The sequence below is a fragment of the Numida meleagris genome, chromosome 3 (assembly GCF_002078875.1).
Source record: "Numida meleagris isolate 19003 breed g44 Domestic line chromosome 3, NumMel1.0, whole genome shotgun sequence".
In the NCBI taxonomy this organism is placed as follows: Eukaryota; Metazoa; Chordata; class Aves; order Galliformes; family Numididae; genus Numida; species Numida meleagris.
Window position 1 is genome coordinate 7,188,937 of NC_034411.1, and position 26,194 is coordinate 7,215,130.

The following is a 26,194-nucleotide window of genomic DNA, read 5'->3' on the forward strand; positions in this document are numbered from 1 at the left end:
GCCCCATCCTATCTCTAATCTATGACATTACGTTGTTTCTCAACATCTTTTATTGTTCTTCCCCTGTCTTCCTACACTGCTGAAAAAAAGCTATGGAAGATGTATCCCAGTGAGGAAATATCTCTGCCAATACCAATGCAATTCGAGGAGCTCTTCAAAGGAGGCAGCATTAAGTCTAAACCTTTAATTATATGCTCTGCTGTGGATGTCATCAGAAGGTGTGTGACCACACTGGGTATACTGCAATTGCTTCTATTGCAGAGAGGTTTGACGCAAAAGAAAGTCTTGGTCCTGGAAAGTTACAGAGCCAAGTCCCAAAACACGTCTCCAGATTAGAGAAGACGGTGAAACATCTGATGGTAACAGAGTCAAAATTGCACTTGGCCAGATGCTGAGAAGAGATGCAAGCAACAATTTCTAGCAGGAGGTGAAAGCTCAAGTTTACAGTGTCACCATAATCAGAGATGTAGGCTTCAGCTAATTTCTAGGCTAAGCCTGGGCCTCACCTACAGCAAGACAGTAGGAGCCACCCGATCTTCATTCCCTGACCCAACAGGCCAGGTCTGATCATTCAAAATTTGGTCAGCTGCTCTGAAAATTTCTTGAGCACAATTCTAACTCAGCACAGCTCAGTGCAATTAGGTTCTTCATAGATGGATCCAAAAAATCTCCAAAGCCAAACAGAAGTTCTGAATTGCCCCTGGTGATCTCTGCTTTGCAATAAACTACCTGCTTACTCAAAATTGTAGCTGTGGGAAACCAGCAGCAGCACTGGTGCTGACTCTGAGTAGCAATCAGGCTGAACACTAGGAAAATCAGAAATGAAAAAGGGAATGAGAATATGAGAAACACAGCTTTGTTGAAATTTCTTTTCTCTTTTGATTCCCATAGCAGGCCTTGAAACATCTTTTCAGTGTTCCCAAAACAACACAAACAACTTCAGTAGCTTTGGTTTCTACAAATTTCTCTTACTTCTTCACCCTGCCCCTCCTAATTTTCCTTCTTTCCTTGAATAACCACGTACTTAACCCAGGATGACAGAACTAGAAAGCCAAACTTCCTCCAAGCCAGGAATAACCCTGCTCCCACCTTGCAAAGTTTTTCTACATCCTTTTTTTTTTTTTTTTTTTTTTTTGTCATGCAAAGGAATGAGCATCACACAATAGAACCTGAAATTCCATACTTCACAAGTTAACTTTGTTTGCTGCTATTATTTATACGCAATTCCAACAGCTTATTAACTTTCAATCACCGTAACCATTTAGTGGAATCAAGAAGAAAAAGCAATGCTTCAACACTTCAACAATGAGGATCAAAACTGATGTATAAATGTGCGTATCACTTTAATGTAGCCAGTCCTATATATACACATAATTTTGTGTGATTTATGTCCCTAATTAGATTCCCATGGCAACATTCTTCAGCTAACAATGTGTATCATAATCACCTTTTCTTCATACAAATGATTTCCTTAACTTTGCATGCATAACTTAGCAGCTTTTATTTTTAAAACTCATGTTAACAGTTTCTCTCTTGTTACCAGTAGGGGTGCTATGATAAGAAACTAATTTGCTGTAAAAATTACTCATTTGTCAAATAAGCATTAAAATAATTGTTCCCCTTTTGACTGTTACCCTGCTGTTTCCAGTCATTTTCAAAAACTAAATTATTTACTCATTTGAAAGTTCAGCTGTGCATATTTTAATTGATATTCCCTCACAGGACTCATGTTGTTAATGACAATAATTAACCCAAAATGGCTGCTAAATAATTATGCTGAATAGATACGAAGTATTTGTGCCGAAAGTAAAATCAGCATTTGAGAAACCATCAAAACATACAACTTTCCTATTTTATGGTAAAGCTTAGTAATAGTTCATAATCAAATTAAGGATGAAAAGGAAAAATGTAGATTACACGCTTTGATGCAGAATATTTTATGTTTCCAATATAGCATGGTATTCTAGCTAACAATGAGTACTCAGTCATTTTAATAAATCCCAAGTATTGCTATTCCAGATAGTAATATAAAGTATTCTCGTGAAGTCAGTGCAGTTAGGAATGTGGTAAACTATCCATTAATAACATTTCCGTGCCATCTATCTCCCGCATTTCATTCCAAGGAATCAGACCCCTGTAATAATTTATAGCTTATGGAATTAATGCTGAAGGCTCTCTTCTGGCAAGTGTTGTTGATTTCAATGCTAATAGCTGAAAGCTATTTAGACCCAGCTTCTTTCTCTGGACACATCACAGCCCAGATGCATTACCGACCTATTGTTTGTGCATCCATTTATACCAGAACAAAAATGGTATCATTTTTTATTTAGCTCCTTTACTTGTCAATAGTGCAAGTTAAGAGGGCAGCAAGCTCCGTATTGCTAAATAAAGAGACAGGATAGGCTTGTCTGCAAGGGAAACAATCTGAGTTAACTAAGGATGTGATTTTAATGTGGGTTTCTATATACAACTATATTAAGCCCATGTGGACTCACTCATTCAGAATTAAAATAGCCCTAATTCACTTTAATCTAATTCACTTCCAAAGACCACAGAGGGGTTTAAAGTTGTTTAATCTATTTGAACAGCTCATTTGAATCCACATGCCTGACTGTCCCCACAGACACCCACTCAGACAAACAAAAACCCAATAAAGCAGCAGTGAGGTTAAGAGCATGTTGGCAGAAAGTTTAACTTCATGGCTTTTTGACGGAAAATTTGGTTCTTAACTACACCATTTCTTTGAAGAAGGCGCTGACAACAAGTGCTCCTCAATTTCACTTGGAAACTATCTTCCCTTTCTGAAATGCTGCTGTAGTGCTTCTTGGTGGAATGCCCCCACTCCCACAGCCTGCAGCCCGAGCAGCTGGCCCAACACGCTGTGGGCTGGGACAACCACGTGCCAAATAAAAAGTAGAAACCCAGGTGCATCAGACAACATGTACTCTTGCTCCTGACCAATTTTACTATTTTAGACTAAAACATTTTTGGCTTTTGATTTGTTATGGAAAATTCGTGATTTTGCACTGGGAAGTACCCCTTGTTCCTCCCTTTTCTCCTGCCCTAAGGTCAGTCTTACTTGAAAAGGCCTTTTCCCATAGCTCACACCAATACAGAAACCCCAAGTCAAAAGGTTTGGTGGTACTGGCAACAAAATATTTGTCATCAGTTTGGAAACAGCCCCTCTATCATCTGTGTTCTAAGCTCTTCTACAAAGGACATGTCCAAACTCATGGCTTAAGAGTCACCAGCTCCTTACATTTTGCTCTGTTACAGGAAAGGGCAGGCTTGAAGGAGCAACAGGATCTGTGATCACAAGCTCTGCAGATGATACACAGTGTATGCTGGTCGTATTCCCAATTCAGTACAAGGACTGGGTTTTGTAAAACAAATTGATTCTCTACGGGTGTGAAGTTTTCAGATTTGAGAAGCAAGCAATATGCCCCCCTCAGAAGTGTGTTGCAGATTAAGCACAGGTATGTTGACAGCCTTTGCAATCTTGAGTTTGTTCCCTCTCTTAGATTCAAAGACCTTCAAAGCAAGTGTATTTCTACCTTTTGTTGCAAAAGAAAGCACAACATCCTCACCTTAGTGAACTGCAGAGCTTCCAAAAAATAAGCATATTTTAAAAAAAAACAGGTTTGGTGCTTTTGTGGAAGTAATACCTAATGTTTGAATGCTTTCAGTCAGTAAAAGGCTCCATGGTTGCAATTTAAATCCTAGTCAGAGAACGTTAATATGAACACATCTGTCTTACTCACTTAAATTGCCTCCACAGTTCTTGTACGTTTTCACAGGCACCTCTGGGGGTTTGCATGTGTAATCAGCAGCATTCAGAACTCCAGCATGCCGCTCTGTGAGTTTGGCTCATTTAGAGCTACCTTCCACATCTACTAAGTCACATTTTGGAGCTGGAAATTGAATACAATTAGCCAACAGATGAAGAGCACATTTATGAAAAAAAAAGAACTTTCTCTTATTAATTGCTCAGTCTATTGCCGTCTGAAAAATAAGCACAAGCTATTACTGGCACCAGATGACTCCCGGTTTTCACCGGCCAGCAAAGCTGCATCTGCAAGTTCAGTGAGATCAGTAAACAGTGTAGGTTAAGTAACTGGTTACTAATATTTTCCTTAAGCTACAAAATTTTTAAACAAACAACAACAACTGTGATCGCAGTAACTTTCCAGAGGTTAACAGCATGCAGGTGGTCATTTTGAACCAAACGCAAAACAGACGGCTGCAGCATTATAAAGTGAAGATCTCAGCTAAGTTTGGTTCAAGAACTGGGTCTTCCTTTTCAAAATCCTCCGCGATACAACCCAAATGTCAAAATGACAAAAATAAGGAAGTATGTCATAGACTAAACATTTTAATGCCCTTTCTGGCTCACTTTTGCAGGCTAAAGTGTCTGCGTTGGCCACATTTGATGGCATCAGTACTTACGAGTGGCTGCATGCATGAGTTTTTAATAGCTGAAAAAAATGGAGATGGCCCATCAAGTACTTTTCAATCGCTGCTTGAACCATTCTGTGGGCTTTGACTTTAAACCCCTGGCACGAAACATTTTATGTTTCAATTATGATGCCACTTGGCAGACTTTGTGAGATAGCTCCAATTATCAGTAATAAGATACTGAACCGCAAACAGGTTCCAACCCAGCTAGCCTGTGGTATGAGCGATCGGGAAAGAAGCACTCCCACTAAGACTTTTTAGCAAAATGATTTCCAAAGGCAGGCACTCCCTTCTGGGGCCTCCTGCCCACCCACACACTGGGCGAGAGGCACGGCACGAGTGAGTCCATGCCGCAAACCCATAGGCATGCAGGAGATGCCACCACGAGCATGGGGCACAAGTGGAAAATGTCGCAGGACTGCAACTTGCCGTGTATACGTACGAGCAGCCGGCGCTTGGACTCCATGGAAAAGCACCAGCAGTTCTGAAATTTGACACGACTCAGAGGTTCGCATTCAAATTGAGCAGCCGCCAGTAAATAAATATAAATCCGTTGTCAGGGTGTTTCGTAATGACTAGCTCCTTAAAGCTAGTTATACTCATCCCCCGATGAAGCAACATCCCTCTAGGTACAATTACTTCTCAAGCTGCAACACCATCTCCCAAACTCCTGCACTGCAGCTTAACCCAGAGATGAGTCACAGGTGGCTCCAGTGCTCTTGTGTACAGTGGGGAGGTCAGGGCACATGCAACACGTCCTCCAGTGGCTGCTTGAAACAAAGCAGGGGCAGCGCTGAGGCTAGAGACCCCTCATATACATAAATTACAGCAGGGTGATACAAGATTCCCACCCATTGCACTGAAACACATGAAGATGTTCTTTAGCTGTGCTGTTTAAGACAGACGTTTGCTTGGCATGCGTGTCCCACCCCCTCCCCATGGCCGTGCAGCCCTGCGTGGGATCATTGCTGCACATTGCAATGCAGCCTTCCCCTTGCTGCTGGCACCAAGGCTGTGCCCTCGTCCTTCTGCTTGGCTGCAAGTTTTCAGGAAGCTTATAGGAACTTCATTAACTTCGTAAAATCTGGTTTAAATTGGCCAGTTGGGGAGTGAGTCGGGAAAAAAAAAACAAGCCCTTAACACACTTATGAGATCTTCTACTTCTGCAAACCCTCAGTCAACTGAGTAATTAAACAATTAAACAGTGAATATTTTGAACCTCTTAAAATGTGAGTTAACCTGTGGTACAGTGAATGTCCATTATTAGCCCTTCCTTTTCCCAAATACAACTGTTTTCTTTGCCATTTATTTGCTCAAAATGCCTCTAATCTGAGCTGGAAGGAGATGCTCCTCCAAAAACCAGCCATGCTCTCACCACCAAGACCCTGAAGGAATAAAATGCTGTGTTGCACCTGAAGCACTGGAGCCTTGATTCCTTAGTGGTATGATGATTCTGTTCACTTTGGCTTCAGATCCAATGCATGTAGCTACGGACTGCACACCAGAAAGAACACTTTTCAGACCCTCCAGCCTCACCCTGCGTTACCTGTGGGTGATGCATTACAAAAACAAATGCCAGAAAAGCGCATATCCGAATAAAAAGTATAGTATTTCATAATTCGATTTAAATCAATTATACCATCTCTCACTGGAACGCTCATAAGCTTCAGAAATAAAAAATATATGAGTGGAACCAGCTGCTCCGAATACTCTTTCCTTGGGATAGATTACACTTGAACTCAATCAGCTTTCTTTTGCAACACATTGTTGTCATGCAGCATCAGAGCAGAGAGCACATAGTGCTGTATGAGTTATCACAAGGTAACCCGTTATGGATGGGGGAAAAAAAAAGGGTAGATAAAAATTCTTTCCCGCAATGGTTGACTAAACCCTGAGGAATTAATTAATTCCTCTGGGACTGACAGGGAAACTGAGGTAGTTATTGGCACTCCAGCAAAATCCATTGATTTAAGGCTATTTACTCCATTGCGTAATTTTCCTGATTCGTCCCAGCCTGCAGTCCTCTGTGCCCAACAGCACGGAGGTCTGCAGTGTCTGAGATGAAGAATAATTACAACTGGAGAAGCAAATGCAACCAAAGCTTCGTGTTCTTTAATCTCCAAGCATAATGCATGCGTAGATTTTGGCATCGTTCTTAAAATGATTGTTTGCAACTAAATACCGTATCTCAGCACTCAGATACCACGATGACTGATCTTTTCATAAATCACGGTAAATATATATGGCCAAATCCTGGCCCTACTGAACGGCACAGGAGCACTGCCAGCCACTCTAAGGGAGCCAGGGATCGACACAAGGGTTTTGCAGCAGCCCGTGCCATCCAGTTCTTTGGTTCTTTTTTCAGTATTTTCAATTCTTTTTCCCTTCAAGCTCTCTTTTCTCATCCAGCATCTCCAGTATGGCTGTGCCGAGATGCAACTGCACAATGAGCTTCTAGCCAAAGTATATTAATATGAAAACACCTCTGTTAAAATAAAATACAATTCTAGCTCCAGCTGACAAAAGCAACTTCTGGCTTCAATTCACTCTGCTGGGCTGCCCACAGCCTTCACTCATGAGGCAGTGGCTGTTTTGACGTCTGCTAAAGGACCGGTTATTGCACAGAGCAGAAGGGAACACTCATACTGGGTTTGTTCCACGGCATTCCCAGGAGGAGTTCTCCGACAACCTTCTTATAAAGGTAAAAAGCCCATTAACCTAGGCAAGGAAGAACTGCCAGGCAGCAGTAGGCAAAGAAGGCAGCAGAGGGCATTAAGCACCATCAGAACAATCTCTAATATTGTTTTTAGGATTTGTATTATTTTAGAGCTTATTTTGAAAATATTCAGAGACTAAGTAAAGGAAAACTCCACCTCTCCATTTTATTTAACATTTTCCTTAATGAAGTAATAATTTTCCAATGTAGCTACTTGTGCAGCTCCCCTTATCATACCGTCCAAGTATCTTACATTCCTCTGTAGATCTACATGTGCAATTTCCACTTAAAGTAAGCAAATACCTCATTTTACAGCCAGAGTACTGAGACAAAGAAAGGAAAAGAATCTGTGATCTTAAAGACATAACGTTCACATATCTGAAAATAAGATTATTTTCACAGCCACCACATGCTTAACTTTCACTGTCTCCAATAATTTGTAATGAAAAAGTAGGTATCGTGCAATAATTAGTGACTTAGGGAGAGTCAAATGAAATACTGATTTATCTACTAACAGGCTATCAAACTCTGCTTGCATTAATATACTTACAGGTTTGCATCCATAAGTTGTCAAGACTAGAAATGTGTTTGTATAGGATTAACAATGTCAAATTAAGATGTATGACAAGACAGCAGCTTCTATAGCTTGACAATAAAAGCAAAAATGAAGACATAAATCCGAACGGTCTTGTGAATGAAGAGAGAAAAGGAGGAGGGAACAGAAAAAGACAGATTGAAAGAAAGGAAAAATGAGCTACCATTCTCTTTAACAAGAGGTAGAGCGAGTTAAAAACGTGATTTCCTTCTTGAGAAGATTGAAAATATAGATCCTATTGCTAAACCAGTCCTATTGCTAACACATTCAAGGTAATCACTAACAAACAAAAGGACAAGAATAGATTATTACAACTCTTAACCAAAATACGTCATGGAGAGGGGAAGTGAAATTTCTGAATTTTCAAGGATTACTTCCCCAAAATGCACATCTGACCTGGTTATTGCTGTAAGATCAGGCACAGCTGAGTTAAAGTGGAAAGAGAGTTCCACAAAACAAGCTTCAGGTTTTCATAAACAAAGACATTAGTTGAATGTGTCCTTGAATTTAACTGCATGGACCTCCAAACTCTCTGTTGTAACACTTTAGACAGCTGGGGGCACTATCCAATCCAAATCATACAAAAAATTGTTGGATAGATGTGGACTTCCTCTTCAAAATTCCACCCTATTCCAAATCTCAGCACTGGACGTTTTGCCTTTCGCAGCATCCAAGTGAAACACCCCACTGGCTCAACCGAGTTGTGAGCTCCAGCCCTGTTTTCAGTGCTAGAGGTAGCATTCAAGGACCATATGGCAGTAGGTGAAAGCCAATGAAAACATTGTATTTCCTTAGAAAATAACAGCAGAGGACTGAAGAATATGGTCCAGAGCCAAGCTGCAGAGGAAGAAGCATTACTAAAATCACCACATAGATTTCATATCCCTTCAGGTTCCTCACATTAGAATACGAGCTATTGAACTTTCTCCTGGTCTGGAGACTAATGGGAACTAAGCTTTCACCCATTTTGCCAAAGGACCTGCAAAGTTATTTATATGACTCTAAAAGCAACTCCTCTCCTATTCATATGACAGAACACTACACAAATGAAATAAGATCAAGAGTGCTTTCAGCATACCTCTTAAATACATACTGCAGAAGGAACACGTGAGGATCAGCCAGACCATTACAAATAAAGTCTCATTCAGGAGTCTAGTCTACCAAAGAAGAAACTGAAGGTGAGGCTGAAAGCTGAACTAGGACCTACTGGAAAGGTAGATTTTTTTTTACTTTTATTTTTATTTACTCTTCCCTTTTGTCATCCTCCAGGAAGTGGAAAAGCAGAGAAGCTCCCTGAACCCCACACTTTGTATTCACCAGCCACCATGGGAAGTTACGTCAAACGTTTCCAGGGCCCTCAGGAAGCTGATGAAATTCAAAAATAAATAAAGCACACAACTTTATTGAGGTCGGCACAAGCCCAGAGACTTGCAAGTTGCATGTCACCGTTAATCAAAGTGACTGTGCCAACATGATTAGAATATCCACAATGCCAAGCCAATCAAGCAGCTAACCGAGTGAGACCACTGAGCAGATCGCAAATACCACTGGAGTTGTACATTGTCTCAAAAGATTATCACTGCAGTTGTTCAAATTCTTGTGACCAACAAGGGATTCCATTGACTCACTGCTATTGTGTTTCTGCAGCTCAACATTATGTCCCATGCATATTCTGGAGCTCCATAGCACCACATGTGTATAACAATGTGCCGCACTTAATTAAATATCTTTGTGGTAAAAGAAGTACCAAAAATATTTGCACAATAGCAGAATGCCAACCAAGCACTGGACTACATTAGAGCAACTCATTGGGTGTCATTCCAAAACAGCATCTGCCATGGCCCCAGGAAGTAACTTTAAAAAAAAAAAAAAGAAAAAAAAAAGACAAGATTTTTCTGAAAGATCACAGCTTTTAACATACCAAGGCAACTTCAAGAAGAAATTAACATACGACTCACCTCCCTGAGGTCTATCCCATGGTTTCATTATCTGTCGAGCGGAATCCCTTCTTGCAAAAGTAGTTTGAAGTGGCCCCTCCATTCACGTGCCGTGCTCAACACTCAGCGAGTCTCCATGTATGTACAGTTTTGTCAAAAAAGAGGAGGAAGGCAGGACACCATTTAAGAAGAAAACAAACAACCACCTCCACACTGCGGATGGAAAGGCCAGGACAAGCCCATACAAATCAGAGAGGGCTAGCAGAGAGGACGGTCACTCTTCATGCGTTCTTAATACTTTCCCATGAAAATTATGGCCTGCACCTGGGGCACAACAATCAGATGCTCTGGCATAGGTCACGGACGAGAGGATCTCCTGCTAGTTCAATAGCAGTGGTTTCTTAAATAATCTCAAAACAATGAATAGCATGCAGTCACTTCTTCCCCGTAGGATTTGGGAAGGAAAAAAAGGCCCGCTCCTTAGCTGCTGACCTCCTCCTGGAAGCATCGCTGCGGACGGAGTGGAGCATCCTCTGCAGAGCACAGGAGCCAGGCATGCTGCAATGAAAACAACAGGCTTAGCTGACAACCTGGGAAGGAATTACGGAGGAACCCTGTCCAAAAGACACAGCTTGGGCTCCTGACACAACTAAAGAGGCAGACGTAACTTCTGACACTGACAAGTGCTGCCTGTAATACCAGATGAAGGTAAGAGATAAGAGGGAAACCCTCTATACATCAATCATGTCATAGAAAGAAGGCATCACGTGCGGCAAGGATCTAGGCTGAGTGCAAGGTTAAAAGAGAGGGAGTGCAGCGTTAGGTTTTTCCTTGGATAATTGAAGGGAAGGAAGCAGGCAGGTCTGTGTTTTCCAGTTAAACAAAGTCCTGACAGAAAGCTGCATGTGCAAACAGAGGGTGCTCTAACATCAGATTTGGTCTGCTGGAGGACAGGCAGCAGCGAGTGGGAGCCCTGTGGGGAAGGATGGGTCACTGGGGTGGCTCCTTCCCCTCTTCTCTCCCAGGCAACGATGTGACACAAGCCTCTCCATGTTGGGCAAGGATGGCACTGAGAGTATTCCTGCTATTCTCTCTCCTGTATGTTGGTTTTTTTTTTTTTTAATTCATCCTTTATCTACTTTTTTTTTCTTCTTTAAACTCAAGAGGGCAAAAAGAGTAGTTAGTTTAGCAAGAGAGCACTGCACTGGGAAATTTCAAAGTCCTGGGATGGGCTGACAAACAAGGTATGAGGACCCTTACAGACCAGATGCAGAGCGCAGACACGCCCCAAGCCACAGTGGGTGCTAGCATACAGGTTGGCCTTCCTCTCCAAAAATAATAGTCTTTCCTCTGTCTGCTCATCAGACACCAAGGGAAGACCCCAGCTGACAACGTCCACTCTCCTGCTGACATCCATGTGTCTGGTGTGGTAACTATTTGCCACCACTGCACTGTTAAAAAGCCTAAAATACAGCAGTGAGAATCAAGTTCTTCATGATTAAAAAAAAAACCACAAGTAGCTAAAAGGATGGATATAAAAGAGTGAAACTTCACAGTTTCTTTGTGGTCCCTCACTTTCATAGAGACAGAGCATCCTGCTCACGCTGCTCTACAAAAGCATCCAAAATACACAAAACTTGGGGCAAACGTCTCAAACTTTAAAGCATGACTGAAGTTTGCCAAGGAAGGTGAGCTGTGCATGCATACACAACAAACTCTGCGACCCTCAAAGCTTTCTGCAGGTATTCAAGGGACCCTTTCAACTTTCATTCACTTAAGCAAAACATTGCTGAATCAACTTTAATCCTCTGGTTTACAGATACATCCACAAAAGAAAGGGAATTCGCAGCTTAGATCAAACACATGCAGGAAAGGGAGCTGTTTAACATCACTAAGGATTGCACCCTATAATTATTGCATCAGAGAGGCTGGATCTTTCAGCACAGCTTTTGCTTTAAAAAAAGAAAGGAAATAAGGAACTTGATTCAACTGTTCTTGTCTCAATCTCATCCACAGTTTCATGTTAAAACTAAAACAATAACAGCAAGTACCAATTTACCAACCACTGTTTCAGGAGCTCAGACTGTCAGAAGACTATACACAATGAAAAGAGGTGATACCGCCAATGCGACATCAAAAATGTAGAGCAACCTAAGGCAGCTGTACAACAAAACATAAATATTTTTTACCTTTGCACTTGCAAAGCCACAAGAGCATGCTGAAACCTGGAGAATTCTTGAGGAGTTCAGCGCAAAACATGGTCTTTGACAGTAAGACCCTGAACATCCTCCAGACTCATCAACCTCCACAGAGCATACTCTGGGCAACACAGAGTGCCTGTGCTTTCTGAAAATGCACTCACTGTACCAGCAGGAGGTGGTTTTCCAAGCAGCCTTAGCTCCAGAAGGCCGAGTAAGGTGTCTTGTCAATATAAAATAGATGTCCAGAAAGGCACGCAATCCAAATTTGGGAACTTCAAATATAAGCAAGGCTTGGTACTTCCATTCTTGATGGCAGCTTGAGGTTCAAAGTCAATGCCAGACTACTGTAAATTCTCTAATCGAAAAGGAGAAAATCTCTGATTCCAGTTACCACTGAAGTTAATCAACTGCTTTACCAGAAGTCACCAGAAAGCCTACACGATGTGTACAGTGCGTTCAGCATCAGTTTACACACAGCTGTAGGATTTGTGTTAATAGGAAATATCCTCACATCCCGATAACCTCCACGATGAACAGGAAAATAGAAGAAAGCTTGCTCCTATGAAAACCAATGGACTTTTGCTAGCAACTTCGCTAGAATAATAACCTCTGTTGCATTAAAATCCCAGCGATGCAGTTCCTCTGTGCCCTTGAGAAACCCCATTCACTTTTAGCAGCAGAAGCATTTAAGACCTACAATATAAAACAATTGACTTTTGAATGCAGGTTGCTTCATTTTAAAACATTACTGCTCTTTGATGTTTATCTGTTTAAAAGAGTTTATTGCAGCTAATTCGCAGCAGGAGTGCCCTGTGGCATCCTCAAAAATTATATTAAAAATATAAAAGATAAGAAAGGAAAACATCATAATTATCTAATCTAATTTTTTATGGCTGCACAGCTAAAATTAAATCCTAATTCTGTAATGTATATGCATTGAACTATTTCTGACACATACCGAAAGCATGAAGCCATCACACACAGGCCTTTTTATTGGAAAGTCTGACAAACTGAAACAGCAAGAGGCCCAATCCCATGTTAGTTAGGTTTCAACTTTATTTAGAAAATGAGCTGCAAGGATAAGCCAGAAACATATGGATGGAAGGTTGTTATCCACAAACAGAACAAATGTGCAAATGGCATTTTTTGATTTACTTGAAATAATGTTACAGCAGCTGCTGCAGCCGCTCCCCTGCACCTCTTACATTAAATTCATTAATGACCAGAAGTTGCACTTTCTGTAACAGCATTTTGTTCCACTTCCTTGTGCCATCCAATGGATGTCAGCAGCAACTGCGTGCCCCAGCAAACCTATAGGTGAAGTGCTCTTCCTTCAGTTGAAGGAATTGTTAGATTATCTACTCCAGAAGCAAAGCCTGGGGAGATAGGGTAATTCTAAAGGATAGACCAGAAACATGTGTTCAAGACCCTTTTTTGTACTAAAACAAACAAGAATTGATTCAACAGATGTTGAAAAGTCTTCTCTGAATGCCACAGTCTGAGACCGACACATTGTGATTAGCACAGAATCTTCCCAGCACGAGGAGGGTTAAAAATAAAGACTGCCTAACATTACGGAAATATATTCACAAGGAACCAAGTTCCTTGAAGACAAGAGACAAAACAGCCTTGGTTTAAACAGCTTGAGAATGCTAGAGCTAACCTGAGAATGTGATCTTTTCTTATTTCACAAACAGACTAAAAAAAATTTTGGGTACTTCTACTACTGAAGAAAAACTCCGCCAGAGACTTCATGACAGTGTCAGCATGCCCTTCAGTTCCAGCAATAAAGACTTCTGTGGTAAACCCTACCTCCTAAACAGAAAACGCCAACAAGGACATTTCCAAAGGTGGGTCTCTTGCTTTTCTAATGCAGACAGCAGAGATGGAGGATGGCCTGAGGAAAGAACCCTCGTCCCAGCTATTGCAGTGAACCTATCTCCCTCGTTTTGCTGTGAACATCTAAAGTATCTCCAGACCAAGAAGAATGGCACTATTTCCAAAGTCCAAGATGTGCATCCTCTTCGTTTCAATAGCCACCAACATCCAAACAACACACTTGCATTTCTAGACACACTGAAAACATTGCCTTCGGACTTATTATTCCATGAATGTGCCCAAGTACTCCCTTCCCCAGGATTACACATGCTGGCCAAAGTGAAACAGGCTAAGTGCTGCTTAAACCTGCAGCTTCACCAATGGCACAGGCACCTGCAAGGCCCAGCGCCAGCACAAGGCAGAGGCAGGCCACAAGCCGCCGGCTACAGGCCCAGCCACACGTTTAGCTCAACCAATCAACAAAAACACATCCTTGCTCTGCAGCAGTGATGTGCAAAGACAATCCTGATTCCATTCTAGCCTTTGCAGCTGAAATACCAAGGTCTTTACTTGTCCTTGGCTGCCCTTTTACTAACACACCATATATATCTTGGGTTTGCTAGCCAGGGGAATTCCTGCATGATGCTGTTGTTGACTGGAAATTTCTGCAGAAAACGTGAATTAGGGATTCACATGTAATCCCAGTTTATGTGTACATATTTCCTCTCCTAAAAGCCAACTCAGACTTGAAAAAAGAAACAAGTGAAATTTCAGGTCTCCTACAGTTGACTTTGCCTCCTTAAGCAAAGGCAGGGGGAATGAACTGTGTTTGCCATTTTTGTAGTTTCTATTTCATTACTGTCACTAAGGTAGCTCTTCACATGAGAGAGAGGTGGAGGAGAGAGGGAAGAAAAGATTTAATAAATACCAGAGAGGAAAACCCTGATGACGTTAATCTCAACCACAGCGAGACAATAGTCTGAGTGTATGCCAGGTCCCTCTCCAGTCTGGGGCCAAAGCCCAGCATCTAGTTCATTAAAGTAAATAAAATATAACAGTGAATGAAAAAAGAAAACCAAGAAGAATGACTGCATGAATAATAGAGAGAATCTGAGCACAAGTCCAAGTGAATGATGTCAACCATTATTTAATTTTTACTTTGCTTTCTCAGAGAAAACACCAGAGAGAGCAGGGCTGGGGGGAGGTAGGGAGAGTTTATGTAAAGGAGAAAGAGGCAAGGATATCCTGGGGGGGGGGTTGGTAACATAATCCCTGAAGTAACACATATATTTTTTAAAGTGTTTCAACATTGTTAATTTCTTTCCAAAGATAACACAACAGAGAATTGGTGGGGGTGGGAAATAATAATAATAATAACAATAATCTGATCTGCAGGAATATTTTCACTGAATGGCTCTGGGCTATTGCACCCCAAACGTGGCTTTAGTCAGGGACAGCATTCGGCCCACTGGGGACGTTTGTTCATGTAATTGTCTGACTGATTAAATCTCTTCTTGACAAACTACAGGAGGGACGGTTGGTTAAGTCAGCCTTATCTAAAATTAATAGTATTCAACCAGGGATTTGATTTTGGATATATATAAAAAAAAGATGCTACACCTTTTCTTCTGGTTTAGGAGAGCGTTAATCGGAATCACTACAGTATTTCTCTTCTGTGCACACATGCAGTAAGACCTTTTTCAGCCACCTGGTACAACTTCTAATATAAATCCTCTTGCTACCAGATCTCAGCAAAATAGCCTGGCTTCTGCACAAAACCACTTGATCTACCATTTGGATTGGAGACATTAAAAAAGACCCAGGAAATTTGGCCAGTCAAGGACCAAGGAAATTCCTCTCCAAGAGCTCAGAATGACAAAGTTCTGCCAGGTATTGGCAATGAGCATACACAATAAACAAACAAACAAACAAACAAACAAACAAATAATGGCATTTATCAATAACTGAGTACTTTGGAATCTCAGGATCCAGGTTGCTCAGGAAGTTACATAAACGTAATTATAACGCTACTTTGATAATCAGACATTATTCTTAAAACCAAACCAACCAACCAACCGAGCCTCTTGACTGTCATTATCTCCAGCAACATCAGATTTTCAACTCCAGCCATGTAAAGGTCACTGTAAAGCCAGAATTTCTCAGTATTACCAAGTTTATCTTCATTTCTATGCATTGAGGGAAACTTCAGTCACCTGTGCTATCATCCTATGAATTCATGACAAAAAAGTCATTTTGTGCTGACCTGAGTACGAATTTTATAGTTGAACCCAAAATTGCAGATGGGGGGAACCTGTCCCCAAATGCACATTTAAATGCAACGGCACAGATTTTTTTAGCTCTTTGCTGTCATTTTGGGTTTTGATTTGACTGACTTTGTGTCATCCATCCCCAATGGAAATTGGATTTTAGTGCCTACTTAAACGTTCAACCTTTGTTCCTTGTACATGGACAGCACGAGCTATCAAATGTTGAAAATATTAAATTTTAAGTTTAAATAAATAAATAAACGGTATCACATCTATTTCCACCTGGCAACAGAATTGCGATAGTCAATTGTCTAATTTGGGAGCAGGCAAAAAAACCCTCAAAACTAACACAGATAAAATATGAATTGCAAGTCATGACTGCACAAAACCAAGTATTTATGAGCAATCTTCAAACGATGAATTATTAATTGAAGAACTTTGTGAGCAACTTCATATAGCAAATAAATCAGAGAATTCCACAATCTGTGCAAACAATTTATTGAATAAATTATTCATTGTGAATCAACTATTCACTCAGATCTGGATCTTCCACTTCAGGTTTCTCTTTTGGTTAATCACCATTAAGATTACACTCTGCCTAATTTTATTGCCTCAGAGTAAATTAAAATGAATCAGTAACTGTAGTTTTATTAGTAGTAGTCAACCACAGGATAGAAAGAGATTGAGGTCATCTAAACCATAATCTAATCTAAATATGTTTTACTGTGAAGTTTGAGGTACTTCAGACGCAAAGTGATATGTGAGACAGATTTCAGACACCTACAACTAATGGAGTGCCTCAAAGCTGACTGTAACTGTGCAGTGGAACATCTACCCTTGGAAACAAATGCAGGAACAGTTCAGGGAGAAAAAATCAGCTTTTTCTTCTCTTTAAAAGCTAGAATAAGAAAGAGGGAGGGATTTTATGGTCCATTTGTTTTGTTTTGCTTAGCATACCTTACAAAGCATGCCCTCCTCTCCAAGACTTTGTGTGAATTTGGGACCTTACAGCTCATTTGTTCTCATTTTGCTGCAGTTGCCCAGGTCTGCAATGAAGACATCTCTGGGCTGGAGAATAATCACAGCCCACTCCGCAGGGGTTATGACAGACAGCAAGCAGTAAACTTGAAAGCTAGGGGAAGGGAATGATTTCTAGGGATGAGTAGCTTTATAAAACAGGATCACAACCACCAGCAGAATGGCTTTTCCTTCCTCTTCTTGATAAGCTTATACCTTCTGTCTTGGCAGCTAACATTTATGATTACCACCTTGGTTTAGAAATACCGCTTTAAAATAGAGTGAACTCTTAATGTGTTGGATAACAACATGGTGGAATAACGCAGAAAAGGAGGAGCAGTGTTAACAGCAAGATTATTGGAACACGCAGCAAGCACACAGTGGAGAAAGCAGCACCACAGATGTTCTAACTGCGGAGCAGAGGGATCCCTAAATGCACACCAAACCCATGCCAGGAGAACAGTGACCTGAAAACGTGACTCTCCTGCTGCCAGACCACAGGCAGGGAAAGAATCAGTGCATCTCCGCTTGCAGCATAACTGACATTCCCTACGAGCAGGGGTTTCTGGCAACTTGTTTATTTATATATATTTTTTAATGACAAACTAGTGTATTCACTATGGCTGTTTCCCAATACAGCCATTTCTCACTTGGCTTTCACAAACCTAAACAGAGTAGGATAGCTCCAAAAAAATTCCTCTATAAAGGAACATTTTTTCCTTTTGCTACCATAAAAAAAAAAATACCTTCTGGAGAGCATCCTCCCAGAAACTTGGTGCAATTCTCAATGCCACAAAAAGCCAGCAAAATATATAAGGCTAGGGATGGCTGCTAAATTATGCTGGTGGAGGAGAAGGACACCATATTCAGATGTCCTGAACAGAAGGCAGCAGATATTGCAGCCATTCAGTAAAACACCAGAAGTATATGTTGCTCACTACACTCCTCAACTCCAGTTAAAATTCACAGACTATCTATTTGGAAATAGTATTTTCTTACAACCCACATCAAGCACTTCCCCCCAGCACACACACAGCTTACCCTATATTGGTACAACTGAGCATTTTTTTCCAGCTACAGTGAACTTTGTGCAGTAAATATTACTGAGATGAGTGTTCAAGAACTAAGCTAATACTGAGATTTGGATGTATTTGCATTTATATGGAAATCACACTTTCCAATGTACTGCATTTGCCCAAAAGTGGTCATGAGGTGCATTTTTCTCATAGGTGCATATTGCAGAATTTCTGAGGAAGAGTAGCATTTTCAGAAGTGCTGCAGGTAGTCAGCCACTAATAAAAGACATCTCTGAAACCAGCAAGATAAAGGAGCTGGTAAAAAGTCACTTCCTTTGTGCTTTCAGATTATTTTTAGTAACTAGAGGAACAAGCTTAATGATGTTGATAATTATTTATTGAACAGCAACAACATGCTCAGTCACCTACAAAACAGAGCATGAACTTACAGCGTCCACTAGATGGGTCATGCAGATTAGAGACATAACAGCAAATCCTATTAACATTTAATGTGGTACCATTTAAACAACTAATGCAAGAATGCAGATTTCAGCTGGGCAAAACCCCTTCATTTAAGAACAAACCTCACATCCTCCTCTCCTAAAGTCCCATGTCAGAAGACAATGCAAATTTCAACTCCAAAGCCTCAGTTTCCCTCTTCGTACAGTAAACTCAGTGAAAGGAAAGGACCTTGTACTATCACCCAGATTGTGTCACACTGTTTTCCTAGATGCAGCGCTCAGGCTGGCCCATTGGCAGAGGAGGGGAGGCCTTCAGCATGCTTTCTTCTGCCAGATTATCTGTAATTACAGTGTCAGGTGGCGACTTCAGTTTCTCTTGAGGATGGAGGGTGCTTCTGGCCCATGAGGCCTCCACGTGCCTTTCTGTAAGCTTCACAGGCAGGTGACGAGCAACAAGAAGCCTCCAGGATGCTATTTTTTCATCTCACTTTATCAAACAAACAAAAAACCCACAAACCGAGTGTGATGACTTCTCCCAGATCCCATCTCCAGATTTATAAACCCTGGGACCAGCAACACTGCCCGTGCTCAAAGCACCCTCTGGTCCCAGCTCACGAGTGACTGCTGTTCTCCATCTCACCACTGTCTGTTCTAACATTCTAACATGCACAAATGTGTATTTCCTACAAAAGCTTTCCTGGCCCACCTAGACAAGTGGTATTAAAAGACTTATTTACCCAAATTAGCTTAAAAATAACATAGGGCAAATGCAAAGGAAACTGTAAACCCAGTATGATAACAAAAAACACTAGGAAGCAGGTGTAGCTATATTGCTGCTAATTCCATTTTGCCCTTAGAACACATCACTCAGTAAGCCGGGAGTTTCAAGTAAGGCTTTTAGAAGTAATCTTTCTATTAGACTGTACGATCTCCAGGATTCCATCCTCTCCAGGATGAATGACTCATTTTATTGAAGTCAGTGGAAGAATTCTGGGTTCGTACTACTGTGGCAATGGTGAGCACAGGCATGTGCTTGTGACTGCCTTGTTTGAATCTTCTGTGCCACTGGGTACCCTTCATTGTTGCACTGGGAGGAAGGTCAGCTTAGATCAGTGACTTTTTTTTTTTTTAAGAATTCAATGTTTTATTCTCCTATACTATTCCATGTATCCAATCAAACCAATCTTGACCTCACAGCCCTTCTGCATACAGAACGTACCTCATTTACTCTTTCAGTGACCACCACTGTCATCTGCTGTTTGGTCAGATGGACTGAGCCGAAACAAGGAGAGAATGTTCCCACCTAGAGCCACTTTCTCAAGTGCCATGCTCAGTGTCCCCTGCCCTCTTGCACATCTCTTGCATGCTTACATTGTTCTCAGAATAGCAGAAAGGATTCTTGCTGCAAGAAGTGTAACATTCCACAGAGTCACAGAATGGTAGGGATAGAAAGGGATGTCCGGAGATCACCTAGTCCAACCCCCTGCTAGAGCAGGTTCCCTGCAGGAGGTTACATCCAGGCAGGTCACCGATGGCACTTAAGATAGCAATACTGACTAGTCAGTATGTCTTTGTTGTCTTTGGAAAGTCAGCTGAGAGAGCAGCAAGCCTGCTCACATCTGCCCATGCTTGCACTTTCGGCAGCAACAAAACAAAAACAACTTTTTTTTTTTGGAACAACAAGGAATATATTGTTTATTGGAAAAGGAATGCTGTAATATTACAGGAGGTTCGTCCTCTTGCAGTGTCAAACAACAAAAAAAGAATAATTAAAAATAACTAAACATTTTCTCCCTTTATCCGTCCCCAGATCAGAGACTTGGATCAGGCTTGGAACTCATATCAGCTCAGTGCCATGTTGCACTCCCAGCCTGGACATGGCAGCAAATAAAACCTCAGTCTAATCTCACTGTGTAAATGAATGGCTTTATCTTGGGCCAGGCAGTATGCAACAAAAGCTCCTAAAACTTTGCAGATATTCTTCAAAACCACCCATTTCAGTGACCTGTCACCATGTCTGGTTTTGCTCCGCGTATTGCTCAGCAGACTGCAGAGCTGAAGCAGGGTGTAAATCACACAATTGTTAACACAGCCTTAAACCCATGCCTTCAGCACAGCTCCCACAGTTCAGTTCAGCTGCTTAGCGGATGGATGGTGGACGAGGCCAGACAATCCAATTGGTGCAGGGTACTTTTGCATTCATACACGGCAATAAACCCCTTTGGAGGCCACGGGTGGCTCCCGGCCACCGCTTGCACTGACGAATGGAGTCAGTGCCCGTGGTGAGGAGGTTGCTCTGGCATGCAGCACCGCCACCGACCTCAGCCCGCCCGGGTTTTCCATCAGGAAATATCTGGCCAAACCACATCTCTCTCTTACTTCTAATCCGAGGAACACCCTCAAGTTTTCTGAGCAACCATCCACCGGCGCTCTTTTGTCTTCCCCTTCCATCATCCTGCTCGATAAATCTGGCTTCTGGCATATTAAAGCTTAATTTGTTTAAGGACGAGCGGTCGGGGGCCCGCATCTCGCCAATGAGAGTGACAGATCACACGAGGAGACCAAAGACTTCGGGGGCTGAAGATTTGGCAGGTCTGAGTCTCGGCGGAGACGCGGGGCTCATTGTCACGTTTCCAAGAGGCATTACACAGAGCTCCAAGGTGGAGCTGTTTACCAATACCGTGATCTCTCCCCAGATGCAGTTGCTACTGCAGCTAATTAAGAGAACAATTAAGACTAAGGCAATCAGTCAAGTACACAGATCCGAGTCATTTTCTCCACTCTCCAATGCTGCGCTGGCTCCCAGAGGGCTGAACCTTATTCACTCATTCAGAAAATGACAGGAAGAAGCTATTAAATATCTGAAAACCATAAAAATGCAATCATACTGTTCCTGAGCTAAGCCACTCACCAGAGACCAATGCCAGGCAACTTAAGAAACTTGCTGGCCCCCAGAATTCACATACTTACAAATAAGAAAATTAATCAAAAGCAGCTCGGATCAAAATTTAATTAAAAAGAAAAGGATTGCAGAAGACTTCCTGAGATTTCTCTGTTTTATGTTTATGACTGATCAATATTATGTGTTATCAGCTCAGTGTATGACAAATTCCACTGGGCATCTTTAAAGAGGAAGTAACAGATTAAATATTGAGCTAAACAATTTAATCTCCGCTTTAAAAGGTTTTCAGATATTTGTAAAGGTAAATCCTATTAGAGTATAAATGTCTCCATGTGCTAGTGCTGTAGGCTCGTCACGGAGGAATTTGTAAACACCAGGAGACAGGCCCTCATTAAATATAAATTTCCTTCTTTTGTAGAGCTATTGATGAAAAAAGGGAAAGCGTTTATGTCTTCAGCAGAGGGGAAAAAAAGGGTCTTGGGAGTGAGATTTAAATCTATCTATAGGTGCAAATAAATACACGTCAAACTTCAAGAACTGGCAACGCTGACTGGCTCCCTCAGTCCATTTAAACAAAACCCAGAGACACTGATCCTTTCTACTTTACAGCACAAGGCTCATCTTTGGGAAATAACAACATGGTCAACAAGCCCGAGTGCGTATAAGGAAACTGAGCTAAGCCTGACAAAGAAATAAATTAAGGGACAAGGTAATCAAAAGCATGCTATATTTTATTTGTATACATATTCTGCATACACGCATGCTTATATTAAACTAGCACAGCATACACACTGAGGTCACTAGGCACACAAACACAAGCTCCCCAAGGAAACGCAAGGCCGAGCCCTGCAGCGTCCCAGCCTCCCTTCTCCAGGGGAAGAGCTTGCCCTCAGTCAAACAGCACAGTTGAATACCACGCAGTTACAGCAGGACCCACACCAAAACCTACCAAAGAGCTTACTTATGTGTGCTTTCACCCGGGACCACCCCTCCGCACCACTTGTGGAGCACCAGGACGAGCAGCCTGCTGCATCCATCCACCCAGAGCCCCATGGGCAGCTCTTCTGTCCCCGAGCCAGCGGCTGCCTTCGTTCTGCATTTTTCATTTGGGAATCAGTTCCTTTTTCTTTTTTTTTTTTTTTTTTCCAATTTTATGTGAAAAGGGATTAAAGTAATTAGAAGCTTCACATGGTTCCTTCTCCTATTCAACCCCATCAATTAATCAGCGCTACTCAATTTCTACCCAAGCCAGATGAAGAGGGAGAGGAGGAGAAATACTCAGAACATTTGGAGGAATTTGGCGTTTGATACAGACGCTGGGAGACCTCGAAGGCAGAAATACAGTACAGATACAAACAATTCTGTTGTATACACCGTCGCTGTGACAAATAAGAACATTTTAAAAGATAGGATAATCTATCAGATGGGAATGACAGTAATCAGGCACCTACAGTTTCTCAATCAAACCTAAATAAAATCCAAGAGTAACATTTCAAAAGCAGATGTCTTTAAGTTACATGAGATTTCTTCAGTACAAATATGTCCCTAATATGCAGGGTATTACTGATTTTTGTAAGAAGAATCACTAATATTTCAAAATAATGGCTCTGTTTCAGAACAAGCCTATGAGCAAATGCAAAAGTGTTCACTGCCTTTCTTTTAAATCCCACTTTACTGACAGGTAGAGACAAAAAAGAGCCAAAAATTTTGCCATGATTGCGGCAACAAAGAAGGTCGGTCTGTTCCAAGCACGAATTGAGGGATGCCAAACGAAATTCAAAGGGAGTTGTGTAAGACAAAAGGGAGATGCTCTCCTTGGCAGAAGTCCTGCCTTGGGACAGCACTAGAGCACACAGCCAAAAAAAAAAAGGGACAGAGAAGTTGTGAGCTGGCTAGTTTTAGATACAGAGAGACTTCAGCAAGTCCCGTTGCTACAAACTGCTGCAGGCTGGGAGAACACTCACAGGCAAGATCTGCTCACCTGGTCCTGGGGCTTTGGCATCCTGAGACAGACTGCACGAGGTGCAAAGTGTGATGGCCTTGGTTAACACTTACTGTTTCATATATGTGATTTCATATATGTGATGACTACTGTTTACCCTCTGATCCCTGTATCATCTGAACATCGGGACCCGGAGGTTTGGGGGCCTTTATAACATTTTCATAAGCAGGAAAAAAGGGAAAAATCCACACCCCTTTATTGTTGCTTTTTATTACCAATCAATTAACATAGGGAGAAATGAGGGCTTTTAACCCTGTGGTAGATTAAATTATCACCGTACCCGACTAATTACAGTGTTGCTACCAATAGCTTTACAGTCAAAAAGTGCATGTAACATTTGGGAGAAGATGCAAGTACATGCATGTGTGTTTAAAAGACATGCCCTGCCTTCAGCTACGTAGCTGCTGCAGAACCCAAGCAGCGGCAGGACTCCCTGCAGCACAAAGATCCAGCTCCAAGCCAAGAGAAGAACAGCCCAAGCATCCCCGGCAAGACTCGAGTCAGGCCTGAATCAGGATCATGACCTCGATATTCACTCTGTGTACACACAGACTGCCTGTCCTTACGATTCGTAAGGCACTTGAGCAAATATTTAACACATAAGCAACAGTACAGATGCATACAAAAAGACAGAGTGAAAGAAGACTCGTGCTACTGGGTGCCACAAGGACATGGAACTGGAAGGAGCTGTTTTTCTACAGGATCACCACCTTCCTCCATTTGTTTCTAACTGTGCTGTCCCTTGCAAGCTGCTGAGCAGTGTAGCTTTGCATTTTACAAGACAAACTTAGAACACCCACTTGCTACATATAAAAAGGCAGGTACTCAGCATGCTGCATTTGCAAAGGGAACAGAAAGTATCACTGCATTCACTACAGTGTTGTAGGCCATACCAGGGCCAATCTGCCTGCAATCCCCAGAATAAAGTGGAGTTTGCCTATTAAATGAAAACCATCTAGTCTCCTTTGTCTCTTTCAAAGTTTTTTGTTAAAGAGCCGATTCCTTGCTACAGTGCCATATTGCGCTATTGATTACTAGGGGGAACCTCCCACCCCTTTCCAGCTGAAATTTTGCAGGAGTTCTGCTCTATAATCAATAGCATGCTCCAGTGGCATGGACTGACAGTACGGCAGCCCTCCTCCAACACCCCCACGGACAGCTGCAAAAAATGAGAAGGCTCCCTCCCGGAGCTATCTAAGGGCCAGATCCAAAGTTCATTGAATTCTATGGAAAAATTCCCACTGACATCAATGGGCTTTGGATCAGACCCCTGCAGAGGAACACTTTTTAAAACAAACATTAGAAAAAATCATTAGGACTAGAAAGCCTTTCATATTATCTGCTGGGTACATTTTAAAGCAAGAGGGTGGGAATGTGCTCTTTTCTCCTTACGAATGCGTAACTGCCATTAGCGTCGGGCAGAAGTCACACAATGACGAGGTTGCAAAGGTTGAAGAAAGGCGGCCCAATTCCTACACACCCCACCTCTGCCTACATCTGTATTTCACCAGGAATTCTTTTAAAATAACAGGCATACCATTTTTTTTTTTAAATCTCTTTAACAAAGTTAACCTAGATTTGTAAAGGACTGACGGTAGATATAATCATATTTGATACACACAAAGGAGAAAGGGAAAAAGTTAGAAATGACGTTTTGCTTGAGCCACTGATGAAAGCGTAACAGTGTGCACAGGTGTGCATCTGAAGCCAGCAAGCTTCAGGTTTATTTTAGATGAATACTGAAGCATTTCCTTTAAACTTCTCTGAATTGTTGACCTTCCCATCCCAAACTACCATCTGAACTGCACACAGCCTTGTAAGGAATTTCAATAGCTACAGAAGCGAATCGCCATTTCTCTTTGGGGATAGTCTGGAAAAATCTCGTCTCCAAAAAAACAACTGTAACGCCAAGAAGGAATACGCCAAAATGCTCTACAGTCTGAAGTCACTGCACAGGACATCTCAGTTACCTTTCTGAGTATGTGTTCGTGCACACGTGTAGGTTTTGGTTCTGGGAATTCAGGCAGAATCCTTTCAACTCTCTAGCATCCAACAACCTGTGACAAACACAGCAATAATTAAGGATATTAATATTTCTTTTAAAATAATTCCTTAATGACACCGGTGAAATGATCAAACCAGATCCAAAAGCTGGAAATTCATTTCAATGCAGACATAAAAACACTTGGGCTAAGGAGTCGTTCTTTAGCACTTTCTTCTCAGTTATACCCCAGAGATTCACTCACAGCCCACAGCGATTTCAAAATTGTAGTTCTGGGGAATAGTACCCTGGAACCATAAAATTACACTTGAGGTAAGATTTAATTATCCTTTTCACCTTTCCAACACCTTTCAAGAAGTAATCCTTAAAAGCCTTGCAAAAAAGGAATATTACAATTAAGATGATAGCATGCAACAATGATATTAAAAGAAAGACAAACTGCTGTGTAGGTTTCAGAGGAGCTTAAGTTCAACAGCTTTACTCAAAAATATTATAAGTGATGCTGTCTGATGGATTTTAGATATTCAGTTCGGGCCAGAGGATGTTAGAGTAAAATAAAACAAACTGACATTACATCCTAAGAGATCTTTTTGTTTGCTTGAGACACGAGGCTGGAGAAAGGCACCTTAAATATGCCTGATGGACCATCACAGAGGAAGACTCATGCTCTAACATGGTTTCATTCCGGTGGTAAATCACAGCAAGGTGTGTTTCAGCCTCCTCAAGGAGAAGAGAAGGGCAGGAGAAAAAAGGACGGCTCCTCCACGGTCTTTCTGGCTAGACATTCTTGGGATGGAAACGACTG

The 26,194-nt window shown here is 41.6% G+C and overlaps 1 long non-coding RNA gene across 2 annotated transcripts in view; it reads right to left on the reverse strand.

Moving 5' to 3' along the window:
• Positions 1 to 26,194, reverse strand: part of LOC110396321 — a 203,239-nt gene that overhangs the window by 162,444 nt on the left and 14,601 nt on the right. For both annotated transcript variants that reach the window (XR_002436926.1, XR_002436925.1), the window contains exon 2: positions 9,725 to 10,261. This is a non-coding gene — a long non-coding RNA (uncharacterized LOC110396321). The remainder of the gene's footprint in view (positions 1 to 9,724; positions 10,262 to 26,194) is intronic.